We start from the raw sequence: 25,227 nt of genomic DNA, 5'->3' as shown, positions 1-25,227 counted from the left end.
GTGGAGTTCTTGTAGGCAATTTATTCTTAGACCACAGTATAGATGATGTGGTCAATTATGGTTGATTTGCTATGTTAGGCAATTCTTGCATTGCTATAAAGAAGTACCTGAGGCTGGATAATTTATACAGAAAAGATGCTTAATTGGCTCATGGTTCTGCAGGCTGTACAGGAAGCATGGTGCTGGCATCAGCTTCTGGTGAGGCCTCAGGAATCTTACAATCATAGCAGAAGGTGAAGTGGGAGCAAGAGGGAGAGGAGGTGCCACACACCTTTAAACAACCAGATCTTAAGAGAGCTTCTATCGCTAGGACAGCACCAAAAGGATGGTGTAAAACCATTCATGAGAAATCCACCCCAAGATTCAATCACCTCCTAGTAGGCCCCACCTCCACCAGGCCTCACTCCCAGTAGGCCCCACCCCCAACACTGGGAATTACATTTCAACATGAGATTTGGGGGACAAATATCCAAACCATATTGCTTGCCTAATGCTGTTGGAAAATCTCATTTGAAATAGTGCCACGAATACAAAAAACAAAAAAGGAAAATGAAGGCTACTCCATTGCTCTCTTTTCCTGATGCGGCCTCATTACCTCATGAAGCATTCAATTCCAGGTTTGCACAGCTTTGAGTTTGCACAGACTATCTGAAAAATGCTTGCTTATACCAGCCTAAAACCTTGCTCTCTGTAAATTCCACCCAAGTGTTTGTGTTTTGTTTTTGGAATAGTAATAAATACATGAAACTCAGTGTTTACCCAGCCTGGGTGTACATGGAATTATAAGGAGATCCATTTTAAAGTATGAACTTGGAGGCCACGCCCATAGAAATTCTGTTTAATAGGGGCCCAGGAGATGTATATTTTCATAAGGCTTCATAGGTATCACTCATGGATACCCAGGTCTGAAAAAATACTGCTTTCCCATAATCCTTCAGTTGGTAGCTCTTCTAGGTTAATTGAACATTTTTTCATAACCACAGGCACGACTTTTTTATGGAATTAAGAACTAGGCTCCTGACATACAGGTCTCATTCATTGCACATTCTTGCTTGTATTTCACTGAGGTTCACAGCACTGAGCTATGAAGGGAGACAGACTTTAGACTCCCAAGTGTATCCATTTACATCATGCATGCTGACCTGAGTGGGTTAGTCATATCTAATGCTGATCATCTAGAAATACTCCAAATCCAGACTCTCAAAAAAAAAAAAAAAAACGGTGAATTATAGAATTTTCTTTTAAGGCTCATTGTCCTTTTCTGTCCTTTCCTTTCAATTTCAAGTGCCCTAATTAAATGTGTGAACAGAGAAACTGTGTTCTTGATAGATGTAACCTGTCGTGGGTTGCAGTCCATAATGGAAAACCTAGTTCCGTTTTTTTTTTTCTATTTTTCTCTTCCGTTACACTTGTAAACCTATACCAAAGTAAGTAAGGTATAAACATCTTTAATAACAAGAATAAATAAGCAATAGAGGAGATGACTTGTCAGGCTCTGAGAGAGCTTTATCACCACCAGCTCTAAAATAGAAGGCACTGTTATTACTCATGACTCCAGTGAACTCATAGCAGATGTAAGTCCTTCCTCTCAGCCACATCCTTTCTGATCGTTGCCTCTTCCATTTGAATCGAGCTGTGGTCTTCTTCTGTCTGCCCACACAGATGGTGGTCCTCTGAAATACAACATAGTCTCCTTTTTACATCTGCTCAGACTGATCCTATAACACCAAGCAAATCTTTCATTATGTTACTGAGTTTGTGGCTAAGATAGCTACAATTCTACTTCCAAGATTAACAAGGAGTGCCTTGGCATAATCATAGCTTACTGTAGCCTCAACCTCTCAGGCTCAAGTGATCCTCCCATCTCAGCTTCCCAAGTAGCTGGAACTATAGGTGTGCAACACTATGTATTGCTACTGTTTCAAATTTTTTTATAGAGACAGGAGTCTCACTTTGTTGCCCTGGCTGGACTTAAACTCCTGATCTCAAGCCATCCTCCGTCCTGCCTTGGCCTCCCAAAGTGCTGGGATTACAGGCTATTTTAAAGTACTCTTTTTCTAGTACGCAAGAAATATATACTCATCATAAATGAGTTAGAATATAGAGTTGAATGACTAAAACAGTAGTTAGATGAAAATGTAGATAGGCAAACAAATTTATTTTTCAGGAGACAAGAAAAACATACTTCACTCAGGTGTTTAACTTCCCCCTGCTTTTTTATTTTTCACTAAACAGCATTCCGTGAGCAGTTTTTCAACACAAATAAACGTGTATACTTACTATGCAGATAAAGTACAGCTCTCTTCTACTATTTTTGGGTATGCAGGTTGCTTCTAGTCCTCTACTATTATAAATTGTAATGTTCATAATCACCTTTACATCATGATAATTAAATGTTGGTATATTATTCTAACTCGTCTAAGAAAACCATTCTTTCTTCTGTATCCAGAGGTAAGGTTTAGCTGCCTTATTTTACTACCAGGCACAGGGAGTGGGGCTTTTGAGAAACTAGAAATGGCCATTTCATCTGACATGGAACCTAGGTTCATGTGAGGCCCCGTCCTCTCTCTCCAGGTCTCTATGTTTGGCAGGAAGGCTTGGTTCTAATCATGCTTCGCCTTCTAGGAGCTACTCCAGAGCTCCATTTCCTTCTTCCTGTCGTGGTAGGGGAGGGAAGCATTTCTTTGTGCCAAAGAAGGTGGAGAATGAGAGGGAAGGGAGGACACAAGGGACCAGCCTGACAACAGAGAAAACGCTGACATAAATTAATCAAGCGAGGCATCTCACAGGATTGAATTAGTTCCTGATTTATGGCTGCAGTGCAGTGTCTGCCAGGCCGTTTGTCCATGCTCATCCGTTGCTGGCCCTGATTTATGTCAGCACCCCAGTGCACTGGCTGACTGGGGATCCTTGTAGAATGGATGGAGAGAGAGGGCTGCTCCAGTGCCGGCCGGCCCCGGTCCAATCTTCATTCCACCCCTCAGAGTGCAGACCCATTTATCAACTTCATTATTTGCCTCATAAACTCAGTGCCTGCATCTTTAGGCTCTGTTATATTGCTATGGAAGCTGGGATAGGGAAAAAGAGAAAAACGTAATTCTATTTTATCTTTACTTATGCATTCTTAGAGATTCTTAAACTGCAACAGGATTGGGGCTAAGTTGGTGCTGATGGTTCTTGTTATTATCTGCAGGGAGGTGTCTACCCTTATGTTAGCCTCATCGCGTTACTGCTAATTTTTGTGATGAGAGGCACCTTGGGGGTGATTTGAAAGGTGGTGTGATTTGAATGCTGGTGGCTTCCTTTCCTTTGGGGAAACAATTTACCACTGCAATAATTCCTTATAGAGAAAAGATTGTTGGGGACACTCTGCTGTATATTCTAGAAATCTATCTGTGGCTAGTGGTTGCTCATTTATTTATTTGTTCACTCAATTTATTATTCTTTTAAGTTCTTACAGTGTGCAACGTACTCGGATCTGTACTCCTATCGATACCCTCTCTATGAGTCTCAGACTCCAAGAATTTTGTGGTCTACAAGGAGAGACAGATATTAAACATATTATTAAATAATCATGTTATTATAGCTGTAACAACGTTAATGATAATATTCTGATAAGTGATTCACAGTTATGTGGAATATTTCTAATATTTTAAGCAAACATGGAAGACATTTTCTTAGGGATTCATATGAAATATTCCTTCCCATGTAATTTTTTTAAAGCATGGGTTTAGTTGTTGGAAATGGCTATTATCACTTGGAAGCAAGCCCAAGGTAAACTGGAAGATTAAGTTCACTAATAATAACTTTGGTTCAGAATTGTCCAAGTGATGCTTGATTACCCAGCCATGTAACTTTTTGTAAAAATTCAACTTTAAATGTCATAATTTCCAAATCTATATCCCAGGCAAAAGATTCAACATCTCAAAACTCATTTTTTTATTTCCAAATAGTACCTACCTTATACATTTGTTGTTAAAATTAAATGAGATAATGTATTTTATACACACACACACACACATATCACAATACCTAGTATCTTCTAGGTATTTGACCAATGTCTGTTATTTAGATTTACTTTTTCTTGCCCAGCTCTTTCTCCTGTGTTTCAGAAATATATATTGTTTTTTGGACATCGGTAATTGGATATCCTACAGAAACTTCAAAATCAGAATATTAAAAAGAGGACTGAGTTTTCTCACTCAAATCTGCTCCTCCTGCTCCTCATTGGATACCAATAAATCTGTGTTGCCACTGTCTACACAGATGCTCGAGTTCAAAGCCTGGTACAGTCTCCCACCCACACTATCCCATGCCTCTAGGCTCCAGCCATACTGAGCTCTTTCACTTTCTCTACCATGCCTGATTCTCCCGCTCTCTGGGCCTTTGTCCATGGGGTTTTCTCTGCCTGAAACACTGTCTTCTCTTATTTTAACTATTTTTCTACTCTACATCCTTCAGGTCTCAAGTAGGAGTTACATCTTCCAAGAAGCTTTCTTAACCCCGCATGCTTCTCTGACAGATCTATTCTAAGCTCTCGGTGCTGCCTTGCACTGTTTCCACCACAGCACTTAGCATATTGTACTGCAAATGCATCTGAATTTTTTCTACTGATCCATGATCTCTATGATTCAGTAATGTCATGTTCATCACACTCGTGTCCCCAGAGCCTTTCATAGATTGAGGAGTAGGTGCTTGGTACGACACTACTAAGCGAATGGGTCTATCTTCAAAGTCAATTCCAATAGGAAGGAGTTTCAAAAATAATTTAAAGGACACTCTAAATTAAAGGAGGGTTAATCTTCCAGTTGAGTTCAAAGCATCTGCATTTACATGCTATTTCCATACAGGGAGCTTCTGCTATGCATTCAAATGAGCAGCCACCATGATTCACATGCTATGGAAGGAACAGACCAGCATTAAATCAATTCCATGAATTTTCCAATAATGATGAAATAAACCAACTACACTTGCAGTACCTAGGTTCCAGCCCCTGGCCTTCTCCGCAGCATGCCTTCTTCACCTCTTCTCTCCCCTAAGGAGGCTCTTGTACCCTGGGAAAAGAGCAATGATTCTTCCAGCCCCCACCCTCTGCTGTTTCTTTGACATCTTTCAAGAATTGCAATGTTAAAGAGCACTTTCAATGTCTTGGCCTCTTTTCCTGGGAGAGCAGATGTTCAGAAGGATTCTTCACTAAAACTCTGGAAAAAGACAAGCAGTCTCAGACCTTGGCTGTGAAGTTCTCCCTAGACAACCCAGCATCAGACACAGAGCAAACAGTTCGAGCGCTGGCTTCCTGTGGGATATTGATTTTCCCTCTCTGCTACAGCATTTTCCTCATCCTCTTGGCATCCACTGGAAAAATGAAACATGAGGTTTTAAAAACTAAAAATACTGAAAGTGACAGGCTGTTCTGGCACTACGGGTTATATGAGAATTCCAGCTGAGAGGAGACTGATGTGGCACCCGGTTGCCCTTCACTGGTCATCAAGTGGACTTTTACACTGTGGAGTGGATTGAGGCAAATAACAGGTATCGGGAAGGGCAAGATAAGAGCCTTTTGGAAAAGTGGACTAGAAGAGGGTCAAGAAAGCAAATCTGGTGAGATAATGGAAGACAGAGATAATGACTCCACAGAGCAAACTGGAAACACCTTCTCGAGGTGCTTTTGCAGCCACAGAATTGGTAACTGCAGACAGGAAGAAAATGAGAGTTTGGATGGCCAATTCTCAAGTATAACGAAGAGATGTATGGCCAGCCTCACTCCCTGAAATCTCTTCTTCAATTTGGCCTTTGTCAGTGGATGACTTTCAGCTCTCCTGCTGCTGAGGTCTCCACAGCCAAGGCTAACAGGCTGAGCCTCATTCCTACAGTCTATCTGGGATCCTGTCATATAGGGGAGAGATTTGAGAAACTCTTACCTAAGGCTCAGGAACTCTGAGCCTCCCCAGGGAGCCTGAGTCCAAATTTCTCCTTACTGACCACTTCTTCGCTTATGAGGAGCTGGCTAATTGTGCTCTTGCGGTCCCAAGCTGCCTCCCAGCTTTACCAGGATCCAGGTCCTTCTAGGTGGAGGGGGCTGTGGCTCCAGGTAGACCCTTCCAGTTCCCAGTGTTGGGGCTTTGCAGGCCTGTGGCTTCTATGGGCAGTGAGGTAAAATGCAGAACACTCACTCATTTAGACTTAATTCAGATAAACACACACCATTTTCTTTACATTACATATGTCTCATGCATTTAAACTAAAACTCAAGTTCAGCTGATTGCTTTGTGTTTTTATTTGCTGAATCTGGAGAAGCTAACCCTAATCACCAGTGTGTTTCTTTTTCTTTTCTGATCCATGACCTATCCAGTTTGATTTCAAGCCTGGCTATCGGGCTATATCCTTGTTTTTTTGTGGGTTTTTTTTTTTTGTTTTTTTGTTTTGTTTTTGTTTTTGTTTTGACATGGAGTCTCACTCTGTCAGCCAGGCTGGAGTGCAATGGCGCAATCTCGGCTCACTCCTGGGCTCGCACCATTCTCCTGCCTCAGCCTCCCGAGTAGCTGGGACCACAGGCGCCCGCCACCATGCCTGGCTTATTTTTTGTATTTTTTGTAGAGACGGGGTTTCACTGTGTTAGCCAGGATGGTCTCGATCTCCTGACCTCACGACCTGCTCACCACAGCCTCCCAAAGTGCTGGGATTAAAGGCGTGAGCCACCGTGCCTGGCCGCCTGGCTATATCCTTTTATTCTGAAAAGTAAATCATAGATGGATGGGTAGACAGACAGATAGTTAGGTAGATACTACTTATTATTGCTTGATTATAAGAGTAGAGGGGAGGGTTCACAGTGTATATTCATTGTACAGCTTGAATCACAAGTTTGCTTAATTTTCTTTTTTTTTTTTTTTTTTTTTTTTTTTTGGATACGGAGTCTCGCTCTGTCGCCCAGGCTGGAGTGCAGTGGCCGGATCTCAGCTCACTGCAAGCTCCGCCTCCCGGGTTTACGCCATTCTCCTGCCTCAGCCTCCCGAGTAGCTGGGACTACAGGCGCCGCCACCTCGCCCGGCTAGTTTTTTTTTTTTTTTTTTTGGAGACGGAGTCTCGCTCTGTCGCCCGGACTGGAGTGCAGTGGCCGTGTCTCAGCTCACTGCAAGCTCCGCCTCCTGGGTTTATGCCATTCTCCTGCCTCAGCCTCCCAAGCAGCTGGGACTACAGGCGCCTGCCACGTCGCCCGGCTAGTTTTTTGTATTTTTTAGTAGAGACGGGGTTTCACCATGTTAGCCAGGATGGTCTCGATCTCCTGACCTCGTGATCCGCCCGTCTTGGCCTCCCAAAGTGCTGGGATTACAGGCTTGAGCCACCGCGCCCGGCCCCGGCTATTTTTTTGTATTTTTTAGTAGAGACGGGGTTTCACCGTGTTAGCCAGGATGGTCTCGATCTCCTGACCTCGTGATCCGCCCGTCTCGGCCTCCCAAAGTGCTGGGATTACAGGCTTGAGCCACCGCGCCCGGCCTGCTTAATTTTCAAAAACGTGCTTCTCAACCTTTTGTAACTTTTTTCCTATTTTAAAAACAGAAACACTCATACAATGTTCTCTGACCTTCTTCACAGTCCACAAACAAAAATGATTTTATTTAGTTTTAATTTTTGGTGCCTATATTATTAAAATGCTTACTTGGCTTTCCAAATATAAAATTATAATATGATTTTTTTTTCCCAAATTACATATATATTACCATTCGAACTGGTCCCCAGGAAGATCCATCTCAATCCATCCCTTTCAAATGGATCTTAACTGCCTGTCTCCAGGAAACCTTCTCAGACTCCCTTCAGGAGAATTTGTTGCTCCACTGATCCACCTGTCAACCCCTATTAAAATATGTCACTTACGTATTTGTGATCCAACTGAACATTGAAATGATCCTGAAAGAATTTTTTGTTTTCTTTTCACTTCTATATCCCAGACTTTTGCAAACGCAATACATATGTGTATTTAATAACCTTGCTAATATATGATTACAGCAATAAAGAACTGTGGTATTACAGCAGCAAAACTTGTATCCAGAGAAAGAAATAATTGGCTCTCCAAAGTTAGATTTTTGACTGAAAATTGGCAGAGATTAGTGCCTAATAATCATTTAGTTCTGTTTCTCTCATCTGTGCATGCTGTTTATTTTTGTTTTAACTCGGTAAAGGATCATTTCCTTCTCATGTGGTTTTTGTGAGCTAATGTGACAAAATGGTTAAGAAATTAGCCTTTGGACCCGGCCTGGTTAAGCTCAAATACAGACACTATCACTTTCCAGCTGTATGACATTGGGAAAGTTTCTTGATCTCTCTGTGCCCCAGTTTCTTTATCAGTGAAGATGGAATAACAATAGTTACTTTTTAAATTTTTATTTATTTATTTATTTTTTGAGATGGAGTTTCGCTCTGTTGCCCAGGCTGGTGTGCAATGGTGCGATCTTGGCTCACGCAACCTCCGCCTCCCAGGTTCAAGCAATTCTCCTGCCTCAACCTCCCAAGTAGCTGGGATTACAGGTGTGCACCACCACACCAAGCTAGTTTTTTGTATTTTTAGTAAAGACAGCGTTTCACCATATTGGTCAGGCTGGTCTCGAACTCCTGACCTCAGGTGACCCACCTACCTTGGCCTCCCAAAGTACGGGGATTACAGGAGTGAGTGAGCCACCGTGCCTGGCCAAATAATAATAGTTACTTTCTCATGCGGTTCTGGCAATAATGTAACATGTATAAAGAATTTACAACAATTCCTAGAAAAATATCGAACATAAGTGTCCATGATTAGGGCATGCTGGGTGTGAGTGGTCTAGCTTTTGTTTGCACACTAATCTTTGCATTTGGAAGATCGATTGGTTATTGAATGTCTTTGGAAAGATGTGGTTCTTAGGCAAGCTAGAATTGACCAAGGCTGACTACCAAGCAACTCACCATAAATTTTATAAACTGTACTATATTTTATATTTCCTTATTTTATTACTTAAAGTCTTCTGTCAGCTCAACTCCATAATTTTTCTTTTTTTACATGACACTAATTTTGGTCATTTCTTATTAACCCCAAAACACCATTGAACATTGGGCCACAACGAAACCTTCATTGCTGGCTCTTTCTGACCATCTAGTCAGAAGAAAACAGGACCATATTGGCATAATCACCTTCCCCACTCCCCTTTTTACCCACCAGCTGTCTTCCCCCCTACCCCAGTTTCCTTGCCTCTGACCTCCTAGAGACCTTTCTGCTAGGAGCAAAGCAGTCTCATTTCAGGAGGAAAGCACGTCCCTGGAGTATCTCCCTGGCGTCATGGCTGCTATTGTGCAATTCAGGGAGGCATTTCACTGGTCAGGTGTCAAGGATGCTAAACATGACATAGAAGACTTAATGGTCACCCACAGTCAAGTGAAGCCTTCCAATTCTTCTCCTTTGGAGATGTGATACCATTGAATCACTGAATCTCTTCTCACTGTTTCCCATGGGAATTCATTGACACACCTTTTAGTTTTCTTCTCTTCTCTTATTATAAAAATGCAGAAAGATAGATGAACCTAATACCCTAAGGGGAAACTGTCTTCTGCAGTTTCCTGGAGAGAAGGAACAAGAGTAAATGGAATGAATGAGTGAATTGAAAGATAAATAGGAATGTGAAGGAAAAGGATACATCAAGAAAATGCAAGTTTCTGGTTGGGTGACTGGGTGGGTGGTGTAGATTGAGACAGAGAGAACTGGAAAGAAATCCACTAAGAGGAGAAAAAATGTCAGACAAGTTGTGTTGGAGTGAACGGCTGCAGAAAACTCTGTCTGTGCTGCAACACAGCTTTACGAACTCCAGCATGCCCTTGAGATCTCTGATCACCCCACAGTGGATGAATCACCATGGAGATCATGCAGAAGGAGATAGCCAGGGCACTCAAGGTGAAATTGGGGGAAACCCTGATATTGAGCTGAGATTTCTTTAGGAATGGAAAAACTTGAGCTATCCATAACCTGAAAGAAAAAAGGTAGAGAAAGAAAACGGTCACAAGAAACTCCCAGAGACACTGCTAACCTTTGACAAGGTCCATAGTGGTCAGAGCTTTGGGCAAATTAGCAGGCAACCAGATTCTAGGTCTGCCTGGAATTCAACTGAGTTAGGCAAGAAAGTAGGATTGTGTTGACCAATAATACCTAACTTGGGTCTAGTGGTTTCACATACAGTATTTGTTTTGTATTTCTCAGCAATTCTGCAACCTGGGTATTATTATTCCAATAATAATTACAATGTTGATAATAATAATAAAATAATAATAATGATAATGGGGGAAACAAAGACCCAATGGGATGAGGAAGCACACTGGAGAAATACATCTAGTTAGTACCCGAGCAGCCTTCCACCCCGGCCACCAACTCTGAATCCTATCATTTTTACAGAAGACACTGTGTACCTCTATGCTTTCTCAGCACCTTCTCTTGTAAATCATTTGGTGGCTGTTCAGCCTCTTTTCACTTCCTACTTCTAGGCACTGATATTTCATTGTTCTGGTGAGAACCCTAGACTGATAATGGGAAGACAGGGACAAGAAAACACTGAGAGAGAAAAAAATGCAAAAGCCCATTTGCCATTAATCACACACTTCTCTTCTAGACAGCGCGCAAGCCATGCAAGGGCAGGGATCCAGCACAATGCCAATACTCATTGAACTGAAGTGCTAAGAGGTTCTAATGCTCCCCCCAAAGAGGACAGGTCTGGTAATTGCAAATGAGTTTAATCTGTTTCACATCTGAATTATCCTGGCCTCAGTAACCAAATTGGTTTGCTTCTTGAGTTTGTCAGGTCATTCTCCCCTGTTGAGGGAGAAGGAGGTCTGAGGAGGAGCAGGGTCCAGCTCAGAGCCAGTCTGCACATCAAGCTGGCAAGCATTGCACACCTATGCAGGCAAGTCAAACACAATTCTTGGCAAATCTTCTGTCATCCCCATCTCTACTCCCAGCGGAAGAAATCGCTCTTTCCTCTGTATTCCCACAACATATGCCAATATTAAAACATTAACTACACCACACATAGAAAAATAGGAAGGTACAAACACTGGAGTTGCACATCCTGGGCCTGACTCCCAGCTCTGCCATCAGGAGCTGTATGGCCTTGAGCGGATCATTTCATCTTTATGTCTTAGCTCTGTCATTTAGAATATGGGGATGTTAATAGTACTTACTACTACCTGGCTATTGCATGGAGTAAATGAGCTAGTGCATGTAAGGGACATATAATGGCTCCTAGCACCTAGGAATTACTACAGAAATGCTAGTTACTATTAAGAATTTATTTGGAGCCCTATCTCTTCTACTGAACTGTGAGGATCTTGTAAGCATTGGTCATTCCTTAGTGTTTTTATATTTTTTTTCCCAAGCAAGTACTATCTTGAATAGAGGAAGTTCTCAGTTACTGCTGGTTAAAAGAACAGAGTGACTTTCATATTAAAGTGACTAACACAGCATCTGACAATTAATGAATCCGGTGAGTGAGTGGGTGAGTGAATATGGAGTTTGTTGACACAGAATAGGCATTCACCAAATCTTTCAAGATGAAGAGGCATTGTCTTCATCACCGAGGCATCCACCGGCCTTACGGCTGGAACCCACTGAGTCTTCAATTGCTTTTATCAAAGTATTCTGCAGTTATGGTGTCCTAGGTCAGATTCTTCTTGTGTGGGATTTCAGGTCCAGGGACCAGGGTGGTCTGGAGTTGTCAAAAAACATCCTGGAGAAAACACGTGAAGTGAGCTTCAAGAATAGACCAGTAATCAAGAGCCTGGGTAGGAGAGACGGCCTGCCAATGAGCGGCTTTGGTCTCCTTTTCTTGGTGCTGTGTGATCAAAACAAACGTAAAACACAGGAAACAAAAAGCTGGGGGCACAGCCTCCACCCTTGGGGAAAAGACCATTACGTTAATTGGATGAGAACTTGGAGGAGATGTATTCCAATGGACCTTTAACTAGGAGAAAGTAGAAAATGTTTGAAAACTTGGGAAGTATTAAGGCCCTAGGTTTACAGACAAAGAGGGAAGGAGTCTGCAAACCCAGGGGAGCTGGGTTGTCCAGGCCCAGGGAGCAGGAACCCTCGGGTGAAACAAGGGTTCCTGTCCAGGGAGGGTCTCCAGGACGCTCCTGCTGCGACCAAGGTGCAGAGCCTTCTGGATGAAGGGGAAGGGCCCTTCCAGAGCCTGCATACCTGGGTCCCTGAATCTGAGCAAGCGTGACACTGCAGAAGGCCTTTCTACACAGCCTCAGCACCTCAGCACCGGCACAGGAAAACCCTCGTCCCAGTGTGACTGGAGGGAGAGACAGACCACTTGCCTACACCAAGCCTCTGCAAAGCCCAGCAGAGAGCTGAGGCCATGTGGCTGCACAGCAGCCCGCTGGACTGTGGCTCAGCGCACTGTAAATGCTCTGGCTGCGACCAAATCACAAATATGTTTTGCTCTGAGTACGTTCCCCCTTAATTTTTAAATGTATATGTATTTCAAGGGAAATTAAATCCATGGGTTTCTAGTTCATTTACCCTTAAATCATTAAAATGCTGTTTAAGAACATTAGGCATCCAAGGAGCTTTTCCAGCTATTCTAATAAGCATTTGAAAGACTCGTTTGTCCCCTCAGCGACAGTTTCATCAGAAGCAAAGGGACTCGGAGCTCCAGAGGATGCAGTTTGGTTGGAATTCTATGCAAATGTTTTATGTAAGGCAAGGGATTCTAATCCTGGTGAAATGTACGATCCCCTCAGTACAGGGAAGGCAGAAGAATAATTCTCTTGCTTTTACTGACTTTGGGTCTAGGAGAGCACCTTTCATTTATACCTGGAATTATTGAGGAATAAATTGAACAGGAGATAACATTTATAGAGCACTGACTGCATACCAGCTCCTGGGCTCTGTGCCTTAATGTCTGTCATCCCTACGTCATTACAAGGAAGGAATTGTCCTCGTTGTTCAAAGGAGGCTTAGAGAAACGAATCCTCTTACCTTTGGTCTCGAGTGATGGCACCTGAGTCTATCATTCTGACTCGAAGCTCTTTCCCATCTCATGGCCTTGGACATTTTCCCAGGGTAAGAGTACCAGCTGGCTTTTCAAAGCACTGACAAGGTGCCCAAAACGTTACCAAGAACATTTATTCATTCATTTGAGAAATGTTTGTTGACGGCCACAGTTTCAGGTGCTGAGTTAGTACTGATACTAACCCTGCAAGAGGGGCATCATAGTTTCTATTCTACAAATAGGGAAAGGGTGGGTGACTTGGGAAACAAGGCTCAGAGGGTCCGTTACTTGCCCAAAGCCACTTGTCTTTCTGCCACTTACCATCTGAGGCACAGAAGCTGCGGGCATGGGTAACCTGAGGGTGCTGCACTGTGGCTGCTCTGATCTGAGCAACTTCTGTTTAGAAGTGACTTGGTATAAGGTCACTTAATACAGGAGCAAGTTAGCTCATGCCGTGGGCGGCTTCAAAGCCCTGCCCTTTGTGAAATGGGCAGAATGGCTGCTCTATTTTAAGTAGAAATGTTGGGGGTAGGACGTCAATCCCTTATTGCTAGTGGAGGAGGCACAATCTTATTGAGACTTTATCCATATAACACAGAAACACTAAGTCAAAAGCCATATGAGAGATTTCTAATGAAAGTCTGGTTGGGGTTGCTGTGATAACAAAAGCAAAATGAAATTTGGGAGGGAGTCATGGTGCCTACTCATTTGAACTGCAGCTGCTATTTCTCTGTCCAATATAATTATAGCGGGATTAAAGGAGACAGGAATACCTCTTTGTACTGCTAAAGTTAAAAAGTGGGTGGGAGAGCACTCTGAAATTAGTCCTTCCTGCAACCCTCACTCTGAAATGTTTGGAGAAAAAGGAACCACTAGAGGGTGCTGTCCAGACAGCCAGAAAGAAGAGGCTGTGGTATACAACCTATACTGAAATTGGCAGGAAGAAATTCATTCAAGAGGTATTGCAGTGGTCTGTAACTTTCAAACAAACTATTATTCCTGAATGACCCCTGCCTTTTAAACATCCATGAGCATGCCCCTTCCCGTCTGGTAAGAATGAGCCTTTGCTTTCTTCATGGGACGGGTGAGAGAATAATTTTCATTCCTGAGCACTGCATCATATTTTCCTGGTATGTGCTCCAGGATGAATAACTTTCAAGTTTATTACATTTTCTACCTATGCAATTTTTGTCCTAAGGTCGTCACAACAAACACTTCCCAGGGTGGTTAATTCCAGGGTCTCGGAATGTTTTATAAACCAGTCATGCAGGAACATGTACTGTGTTGTAACATGATGCCCCCAAATTAGAGAATGCTTGGCCTCTGTCCAGCTTGCCTACCATCTGAAATAATGAGAGTGGCAAGGCTCATAAGTGAAACAGAAACACAAGAAACATGAAGAACTGGCATACAAATAAATATAGTTTAACTGTACCAACGTCATCTCACATTAGGAAAGTGATTTCTTTTTTTTTTTTTTTAGACGGAGTCTCGCTCTGTCGCCCAGGCTGGGGTGCAGTGGCGCAATCTCGGTTCACTGCAAGCTCCGCCTCCTGGGTTCATGCCATTCTCCTGCCTCAGCCTCCCGAGTAACTGGGACTACAGGCGCCCGCCACCACGCCCGGCTAATTTTTGTATTTTTTTCATAGAGACGGGGTTTCTCCGTGTTAGTCAGGATGGTCTTGATCTCCTGACCTCGTGATCCACCCGCCTCGGCCTCCCAAAGTGCTGAGATTCCAGGCATGAGCCACTGCGCCCGGCCTAGGAAAGTGATTTCTAAAAAGTGTTCAGATACATTGCTCATGTTATCATTGCATGTTTGTAATGACGTTATGCCTTAGGAGAGCCTTTCTCATCATTTCATACACTGTAAACAGAGGCCCAAGGTGGCAAGGTCAAAACCACAACGCTGGTTACTAGTAGTGTCAAGATTCAAACTCTGGCTTTCTTTTTCTGAGTCTGAAACACTTCTTTCACTACTATGAAAAATTTTTTGGTTTTCAGAAGACACACTGGTGAAATAGATTACTTCGGGATTTCTGGTAAGGAAACAACGGTATACGCATGGAGCAGCTGAGGTCTGTAGCAGAAGTGGAAACACACGCTAGCCGCTGGTGTCTTTCTGGCTGACCCAACCAGGGATCCTTTTCCTTTCTTCCCTTGTGGCTGTAACTGCAACGTTTCTTGCATGAGGACACTGTCATGGTGAATGGCACCCCTGTTTACCGTCAAATCTGGTTGATGTAGCTGGTAGTGGGTATGTTTCTAAACAAGCCGGCAGCAGAAGTCCCAGATCCACACCCTCTCCCCCTGCACTGCCAGCATGCACTGACGATGGGAACCTTGCTGGTCCCCCAGCCAAAGCAGGATGGATTAAGATGCAGAAATTTATTTTCTTTTTAAGCAAACATGAGCTAGAGTTGCTGTAACTCAGCAGTGTTCCATTTTATCTTCATGTTAATGAAACCACACAGCAAAATTCTGGAGCACATGGAGGGCAAATTCCGCTGCCTGCTCACCAGCCCTGAGAGTGCCTTTTTGTTACTTCTGGGCCTTGTCCTGCACGTCTCAGGGGATATCGCCCATTTATGGTCCTTTAATGAGAGTTCTTTCTCTCCCTCTCTTTCTCATCTTTTCTGCAGTGTAGACAATTTGCATGCACTTTCCCGTACCCCTGCCCTGCCAAGGTCTAGGCACAGTTGATAGTGAACTGAGTAGTGTTCAAATTGGAAGAAAAAGAAAATCCCTGTCCCTCCTTTCAGTGGCTGAGGAAGTGGTCGATACAAAAGATCTATGTAGCACCATTTTATGCGAGAGAGAGAGAGAGAGAGAGAGAGAGAGAGAGAGAGAGACTGAGACCGTCTCTCTCACCTGTTACGTGTTGTGGTTATCCCGGATCGAGTGAGGAAAGTGTCACTGGAGCGTACCGGGAGGCAGGCACTGTGCTGGTTTTGAAAATGGTTTTGGTTGCACTGTTTTTCAGCATTGTTTTCTTCTGTGTCAAAATACTATTCATATACTTGGTTATATATGCGTTGAAATCCCAAGATATGCATAGAATTGTGTTTTTTGAGGGTAGGAGATACAAATAAGTATATCCCACTCAAGATTATATATATGTATATACATACACATATACATTTCCACAGTTAATCGAATTACAATACAGTAAATATTTCAAACTTCTCCATTTGATGTGAGTTATGGGAAATGCTAAGCACTGTTTCCATTATGTGGAGAACCTCAACATCGGCCAGCTGACAAAACTCTTTGGGATCCTCTATAACTGTTCCCTAAGCTGTCCTATCAGCCTCACTTATCCCTGCAAACAGACTATCTTTCTGCCAGTTGCCACTCACAGCTTTAAATCCCATGCTTTTGTCCACACCATTACTCAGTTCTTAGAACATCTTCCTCACCCTTCTCTACCTAACAGGAATCTTATCTTCTAGGACTTAATTCTACCTCCATTATGAACCTTTTCTGTCATCTCTTCACTTTGAAAAGCTCTCTCTCTCCAAATTCCAATAACACTCATGCCATTTGATATCTCCTCTGTTGAATTATTGAACTTTTGTTTTACAACATGTTATTATTATTTTTTCTTTGCATTTTTATCTTGTCACTGCAATCAGCCAGGATGGCTGCCTCCAACTTCCCCTCAGTCCCAAAGCCACAGAAACCATGAGAAAACACAGTCAAAGGTGTGCCCTGGCTTGTCTGAACATCCTCCTGTGGGTTCCCTTTAGTTGAATAAGAGATGTTTGGAGAAAAAGGTAAGGTAAGAGAGAGAAAGGTAAAAAGAAGAAGAGAAAAGGAAAAAGAGAAAGGTAAGGCAGGAGCTGTGAAATTCCCATTCGGCCCAATGCCTGCCCCCCGCCGGGCCTGCTGCCTGATTTGCATCCAGCTCCATGTACCTGGGCCGGGGCTGCTTCCAGGGCAGGCCTCACACCATGCAGAACAAGGCAGCCTGCTTGCTCAGTCAGCAGCCACATGGCACTCCAGTCCTCCATATGCTTCCCTAGCTTTGTCTCCTTCCCATCCTTCAGCAGATCTCTCCAAGCCTCTCCAGGATGAAAGCAATGTCTAGCTCTAATGGTCTCTGAGTGTCCTGCCAGGGCAGGAGCAAGTCCAGTTGAGGCTCCACAGGCTGAAAGAATCCCAGGCCAAATCTGGAGGGGTCCCCTCACCAGGCTCTCGGCCCAGATGCTGCACCAGAACAGGGTTGCAGAACAGAAAACTGGAAGGTTGGGAATCAGGGAAGAAGGCTGGGAGGCAAGATGCAAGGGCAGAAACTGCCCATCAAATTGGTAGGCCAATGCAGCAGGAAGCCTAGGCTCAAAACAAGAATTAGGAAAAGAGAAACATTGATGAGACAAGTCATGCTTAGCTCCAAGGAAGGCTTGGGACAAATGTAGCAAGCAGGTCAGTTTCCAGAACAATCTGTCCAATAGGCACTTCAGTAAACTGCTGACTTTACTTACTGTCTACTGCTGAGTTGACTCAGGAGTAAACTCCTGGGGCTATTCCTGGGGCAGGAATTGGGAGTGTCATATTAATGCCTGCACATAGTAAGTGCTCAATTATTATTATATTCTGTTTTTTCTGATCCTCTCCAAGGGCACCAAGGCTGTGGGAATGGTTGTTCACCAAGGACGGATTTGCTTCACCCCTCTTGGAATTGCTGGGTAGACTCAGCCCTGTTTTTCATAAATTGAGAGACTTAGGGGCAAGATATTATTTGTGGCTACACATTGCATATTAAAGTTCCCTGAGTTCTTTGATGAGGATACTTTTGAATTCCTGAAGTAAAGAAAAAGGTAATAGAGCACATAATCCTTTCTATCAGGTTTGTTGAAAAGACATTATGTGAGTAAGCCAGTGTCTGCGTTCCAGGAGCCTGCACTCAGCCCACATACGTTTTTGATTGCTGGTTCTCTCTGTATTGTTTGAGTCCTCTCCTTGATTCTCTATTCCTAAGACAAGGCTGAAACCACAGGAAACAAAAAAGGAAGCCAGGTAACAAATGTTCCTCAGAGAGCTGAAGCCCTATGGATGAGAACCACGTGCCCTGGGGCTCTGTGGGCTGTGATGCTGGAATGGGTCAGGGTGGGCACACATTCTTGTGCTTATTTTGCAGCTGGACTTTGGGAAACATTCCACAATGGTGGAGCCATTCCATGTTCCAAGGGTGACAGAGCCCTGCCTTCCATTATAGGAGACTACGACAATGTTTGTCAGTCTTCACTTTCTTTCTCTATGGAATATAGATTTATCACTTCGCTCTTGAATGCAAGATTGGCCGCATGACTTGCTTTAGTCAATTAAATTTGGGCAGTAGTGACTGTGTGAATTCCAAGCAGAAATTTTATTATTCACTGCACCCCTGCCTTCCCTCTAATGTGAGATTGACAGTCTGCCATTTAGTGGCCCCTCTGTCCGTCTTGGTGCAGAACAAATACCCTGTGGAACAGAGGGATGTGTCCTTGTGAGTGAGAAGCACACAGCTTCTTGTCACTGCCTCTAACATTTAGGGCCACTTGTTATCGGAGTGTAACTGAACCTGTCCTGACTGAGACAACATCGTGCCCCAGGGACCTCTGACCTCTCCCTTTCCACGGGAGCCAGAACCCAGGGCAGAGCCCTCATGGGAATGAAGCATCCCATTCAGAAATGCTTGTTGGGATGCAGAGAATGGGCTGACGTGTTTTCCGATGCCTAGGTCGTGAAGATTTCTAAAAACCCCATGTGTTATCAGTCTCACTCAGGATCAGCAAACCACCTTATTTCACTTTCCATTAGCTTGGGAGTGCTTTGCAGAAGAGAGAAGAAAAGGCAGGAAAGATTTCCCAAATCATTTCAGGAACTGGGGAGTGATCTCACTCTTCTTATTAATAAGCCTGAGATGAAGGGGACATGCCACCTAAGTGCAATTCATCGGTGTCACCATTTTGTCTGGTTCAAATCAATAACGGGAGATAGGCTGTAGACCACATTCCTATTCTCACTGGTGGTACGAATGGCCCCCTCCAGACAGGAGGAAAGCAGTCAGCCCTACCCGTGAGCAGTTCTTCAGGACTTCCCTCCCCTTTCTAATTAGGAGCTTTCACACCTCCTGGAACTTTATTTTTTTATTTTCTTTTTAGACAGATTCTCACTCTGTCACCCATGCTGGAGTGCAGTGGCACAATCTCCGCTCATTGCAACCTCAGCCTCATTGGCTCAAGTGATTCTCCTGCCTCAGTCTCCTGAGTAGCTGGGACTACAGGCACCCATGACCACGCCTGACTAATTTTTGTATTTTTAGTAGAGACGGGGTTTCACCGTGTTGGCCAGGATGGTCTCGATCTCTTGACCTTGTGATCCGCCCGCTTTGGCCTCTCAAAGTGCTGGGATTACAGGCGTGAGCCACCGCGCCCGGCCCTGGATCTTATTTTTTAGAAATGAATCTGAGACAGGAATATAGTATTTGTATTCTTGACACCTTCCTTGTAATTATCATTTACTTGATGAGGTTATTGTTTTGTTTTGGGTTTCTCATCTAAGCCTCTCATTATATTTTGTTCAGAAACACAAAATCATCTTCGGGTATGGGGAAGAGGACTTCATTTCAGGAGTCGGCATGGGATGGGACTTGCCACACCTTTTAGAACTGAGTGTGTAGAACGCAAAAGTCCAACAATCCAGCCCCTGTCAGTAAAGTCCCAAATAGAGCCAAGCACCCACTACTGCTGGGAAATGCATCTCTCCACCCTTATCTTTTTCCAGAGCCAAGTTCCAAATGCACATTGAAGACAAAGCTGAAATGTTTGTTTCTCCTTTCCCCTATTATTTTTCAATTTTCTGTGGCTCTGCACTTCCCGCTGGCCCTCGCCAGAGACCTGAATACCGATCCCAGAGATGCAGCCTCTTGTATCACCAGTGCCCCATGGGGCCAGCAGAATGATTTGTTTTGGGAGATGTGCATTTTTTTCTTTGCTCATTTTCTTGCGTCAATGCAGAAGAGGAGGCAGTATGGGGTCTCAGATTTTTGGAAAGTAAAATTAAATTAGCAGGCTAGGTGGACACACCAAAATTGGACAATTTAGGTCCCATTTTCCTTGAGTTGTTTAGACAGATGGGTACAATTTTCACTTGCAGTTTGATCCAAAGGGGGAGTTGATGACTGGCTCTGAAATGAGCTTCCTTTTATCCCTGCGTGAGCTGGTTGGGAAGATGCAAAGCAGCAGCCCAGGAAGCCGCTAACCAAGGAGACGGGATGGGAGAAGAGGAGCAGGGAGACAGAGGAGGCAGAGAGGGGAGCTGAGGAAAAGTGGAAGGATGGGCATTGCTGATAACTCCTCAGCTAAGCTTGCTGGTGATTAACCTGGTAATAAAAGTCAACTCTGTGAGGCAAGCCTGGAAACGAAGAGAGAGCCCAAAATGGGTATAAAACAAGCTCCCTTTGCTTAGAAATTGGCAGCTGATGGCTGTGTCCTCTCTGGGAGCCTGCAGGAGGCAGCCTGGCCCTGCTAGCATTCTGGGAGAGCTCTGACGGCAGCTGCCTGGTCCTGATGAAGAGCGAGATGCTTCCTTACAAACTCCATAGGGCAAAAGTTTTCTCCGCAGCTTTTCATCTGTAAGGTCTTGTGATGGTTTTTCATAATGATGACAGCCTGCCCGTGGTGCCCGCAGTACGCCATGTGCACACCGACTTTTTCTTGTCCTTCAGCAAGAGCTATTTTGCTCATTAGCTTCAGTATGAGGGAGAAATTGCTGGCTCCCTCTGAAGATTTTGCCATTGGGTGACCTGATAAGCAGAATGCAAATGTGCAAATGTAGCTGGAGCCCAGCATCTCGTATCTCTGTGGCTGTAAGGATGCATTTTTCTAAGTGGTTTCATAAGCTGAAATGTGTGGGGTGAGCAGGGAACGGGCTGCTGTGAGTGCTGCTGAGGGAGTTTGAGAGGCAGCGTTTCCAGGTGTTCTTAGTCCAGCTCCAGCAGGAGAGAAACTCTTAGGTGTCTTACTCAGGTTTTCAGGCAATTTATTTACAGCAACAACAAAACAAAACTCGACTTTTTGTTTTGTTTTGTTTGTTTGGTGTTATTTTTAATTTTAGTTAGAAGTAGATTTTTCTGTTGTGGGGATTCCAAATGGACATTTACCCAAGGGATACCATTTAATAGACATCCTGTGCAATAAACATTGGCTTTTCTTCATAATTCTTTATAGGTAGCCTGGTGGTAAATTGTTACATATTACTTTTATTTTATGAACAACTCAACAACTTTTCATTAGCTCCTATTATGTGGAGGATTCTCCACTAAGGGGTGATGCAGAAACATGGCTCTTGCTCCCCAGAAAGTCTCAGTCTAGAAGCCTGGTGAGAGGAGCAAATAGAGACAACTGGAATGCATGTGCTCAGCTGGCTGGTCTCTTAGCGTAGGTTCTGGGAATTCTGGGAACATACAGAATGGTCAGGAAGGGCCTCACCCTCCCTGCAGACAGTGGTGGTAAAACTGAGTCACTGAGGCTGAGGAAGAGTTGGCTAGGTAGAGAAGAAAGCCCCCGTAGAAATCTGTGCCTCCAGGTGGCTGCTAGGATCTTGAACTAAGGCAGGGTGAAGGGTCCAGGTAACCAGGGTGAGTAAGCAGGGGGCAGTCATTCTATAGCACCTTGCAAGAGGGTGGGGAGTAGGTAAGGACTGTATAAAAATGGGAGCTCTGTTTACCATGCTAAGGAATTGGGATTTCATCCTCAAGATCAAAGGATGACTTTAAAAAACGTGTAGGCAGGGGAGTGATAGGATCTGATTAGCCTTTTGTAAAGATTCATTAATGGCAAAGACAATGGACTGGTGAGAAATGACTACTGGTGGCAGAGTGTCTTGCTCTCCAATAAGTTCAATAAGAAATAAGATCCTGACCTTGCAAAAAGACACAGGACTAGAGAAGAGGGCGATTTGAGAGATACTCAGTAGGTACAAAGGTCAGGATCTTTTAAGAGTTTGGATATGGGCGGTGAGAGGAAGAGGTGAGCAGTGATGGTCCCCAGGATTCTGGTTCTAGAAAGTGGGTAGATGGAAAGCCGTGTCCAAAATGGGGACTGGAGGAGGAGGAATGAGCCAGGAGCAGGCATTCAGAGAGGAGATGTAGGTGTAAATTTAAATCTGTGGAGATGTCAAGTAGGCAGTTGAATAAATTTGAGTTCAGAAAAGAGTTCTGGCCTGCATATAGATATGGATATAGACATATAGATATATAGATTATATATAGTAGCCTGCTCGGCATAGTTGATGCTGAGGGTGTGGGCTGGGTATGCGGGTGAAGTAAGGAGACTTGGGGGCCTTTGCATGCAAGGAATTGTAGAAGTCCAGGAAAGATGAAAGGAAGGATATGGCCAAAAAGCCAAGGTAGCAAAGTGTTCGGAGGACAGAGTGGTCAGAATGATCACTAAGAAGGTGATGGGTGGTGAAAAACGATCTTTTGAATTTTACAAACTAGAGCTCTTCAGAGCTGGACAGAGTCAATATTACAGTAGAAGTGGAAGGCAGATGGCAGTGAGATGGAATGAAGGGTACAGGGAGGTGAGGAAAGAGAACTCCAAATGTAGACCACTTTTTCATAACCTTTCTCTGTCAAAGGAGAAAAGGTGATGCATTCAAGACAGTAACATGAAAGCAGGGATGGAGACGATTGGAGTCCCGCCTCTCACAGACTGTTGGTTTTTACTAACAAGTATTTCCTCCTCCTCCTCCAGTTCTCTGCTCTGGCTTTAAGAGACCTTCCCAGTATCAGAAGAGGTGAATCTCCCCTCCAGTGCACACTCAGAGCAGCAACCTATACTAACCCAGGAGTAGGATAAACAGGGTACGCTCTAATCCCATCTTGTATCACTCTTCTGGAAAGATGTAAGCAATGGTTCTGGTGCAAAGTTCTCTGAGATAAGAAAAATTGCAATTCAGGGCAACGCAGAGCCGTGTCCTCCATTCACAGAAACTTTGATTCTTGTCTTTGCAAAGCTCAGCATTTTACTATCCTCTTTGCTATCCTTCCTCTCTCAGGTTTCACATTGCCTCTTCTTTTTTCCTTCTCCTTCTGTTGGCCACCTCTCAGTCCGAACTCTTTCTCAGTTCCCAATGTCCCTCAATCTGCTCATGGCATATTTTGATAGTATTTTCCCTCGACTGGGCTTGGACTGTTTTCCCGATAAGTGGTGTTCCTCTGTAATTTTCAGGCAGCCTGTTAAGATTCTTAAATACTGATCATTAAAAATAACAATGGGATAAAGAGACCTTTTTCCCAATGAAGTTTCCAAAATTTCTGGACAAAAAGAATGTGACAAAACTTTATGTAAAAGAATAGTCATAACTGCAGAATCTGTTACAAAAATTAAAAATTCTAATGACCTGAGAAAAGTAAGGGTGACTATATAGCCACTAAAACATACACTTTTATTAAATTTAGGGAAGAAAATAAATAGTGATTTGAAGGCATTCGTGATTTATCAGACCACTCATTTTGTGGCTTTTTTCGGGAGGCCAGGGTCAGGTCAGCCTGCTCCTGGCAACTTCCTCAAAATTTTTTTAAAAAAATTATCGGGAGCTTGAGCACATTTGTGCAGATGGGAATGACAGCAGGAGCCTCCCTCCTGGCTCCCTCATGCCCGGCACACCCGCTAGGGAGCCTCTACAGGTGGGGCCTGCTGTGGCTTGCTGAGCGTGGGCCCTCTGGTCAGAGATCTCTGTGAGCTGCTCCTATTCACCCTCTCTGCAGGGTGACTCTGGTGAATGCTGGGCCCTGATCTGCCTTCATCCTTTTAAGAATTGCTTCTTCTCACCCAGGGTCCTCCAACCAAAAAGTGGGCACTTCCATGTTCTCGGTGAGAAGGAAATAAGTGTCAGCTGTGACAACGTGTCTCCTTGTCTTACCTGGGAATGCATCTCAGCAAAGGAATTCCAACTTCTATAGCCAGATGGAGCCCCCGTGTGTGATACTTCACATCTGTGGGGTAGTCTGAGAAGCACGTTTCCCAGGGGCAGTCATTCAGTAGCACCTTGCAAGAGGGAAGCAACCTTCTTCCCTTCTTTTTCCTGTTTTAAACAGAATAAGGAGATGAGAAAGTGGAGGCCCGGGGAGAAAGGTGCCTGATGTGGAGGCCAGAGATGCTCCCATCAGACATAAGCCCCTCTGCTGTTACCCCAACTCTCGGGGAAGAAGAGCTGAGCCACCAAGAGTCTTGGATATTTCCAGTGCGTTGGCTAGTGTCAGAAAGGCCAGCTCTCAAGTGAGCAGGCCTGGGTGCAGAGAGCTTGTAGCAAATCAGCAAGAAGCTAACATGGGTTAGAAGGCAGCCTGAGCTCTGAGAGCCATCCTCCCGCGGGCCACTGCAGTGCTCCCAGCCCTTCCTTCTGTGTGGACACAAAGAGCTGAGCGGTGCCTGAGCCTACCATTTGGGCAGCCGGGTTCTCGCTTTGTCTTCTGGAGGACTCGCTCCCCTGTGGAGTAGCCTCTTGGTGACTCCTGCGCTGGTTTCATCCGGCCCTAAGCCCTCCCGGTGGTTCAGCCTGGAGCTGACAGGAAGTGGCGGGTGGTTCATGCTGGAGCTGACAGGAAGTGGCCTTCCGCCTCCGCCATCTTCCGAGAATGGCTCTGGGTACCTGGCTGCCGGGCAGGCTCCCTGTCTCCCCGGCAGCTGCAGCAATTTCTAACGCTTCTCTCTGAGCTGCTGCAGAATGTGGGAGGCTTGACTCAGTCCTGATTCAGATGCCAAAGCGAAACTCCTCCAGAGCCGCCCACACGACCCTCACGGTGCCCCTTCTGGGGTCCAGGTTGCAGGGACCCCGGGGAGAAGGTCACCCCGTGGAACACGCAGCCCGCTGTGGAGACGGCTTCCTCGCCGATCACTGCCAAGGCTTTCAGGCTGTGAAATGAATATTTTATTACCTTATGAAGGGGAAAAAGATTAAATTAGCAAAATGATGATTTAAAAAAAAATGGATAACCTGACTTCAACCCTTTTATTATGCTTCACACAACTAGACATCAAATTGTGTGCTGGGGCTTCAGCTTAGATGGCTGTAAAGAATCTTACTTTTGCTTTCAAATTAACCTGTCAAATCATATATTTATAAAGGAATGAAGGGAGGAAAATGAGGGGCCTAGGTAGTCCCACGCATCAATTAGAGAGAAATTAATTACAATTTACCTGCATTAGCACGTGAACACTCCCAGATTACT

General features: G+C 44.3%; 1 long non-coding RNA gene across 1 annotated transcript; it reads right to left on the bottom strand.

Annotated features, from left to right (window-relative positions):
• Window positions 1–1,324: 1,324 nt before the first annotated feature.
• On the bottom strand, window positions 1,325–24,552 carry LOC117080132. The gene is made up of 3 exons (XR_004435729.1): window positions 24,438–24,552; window positions 23,919–24,080; window positions 1,325–1,673 (listed from the first exon to the last, which is right to left on the bottom strand). It is a non-coding gene; the product is annotated as an uncharacterized LOC117080132 (long non-coding RNA).
• Between the last annotated feature and the right edge of the window lie 675 nt (window positions 24,553–25,227).

This window comes from Trachypithecus francoisi, unplaced genomic scaffold (assembly GCF_009764315.1).
Source record: "Trachypithecus francoisi isolate TF-2019V2 unplaced genomic scaffold, Tfra_2.0 Lachesis_group8, whole genome shotgun sequence".
NCBI lineage: Eukaryota > Metazoa > Chordata > Mammalia > Primates > Cercopithecidae > Trachypithecus > Trachypithecus francoisi.
This window is presented reverse-complemented; position numbering and strand designations above follow the sequence as displayed.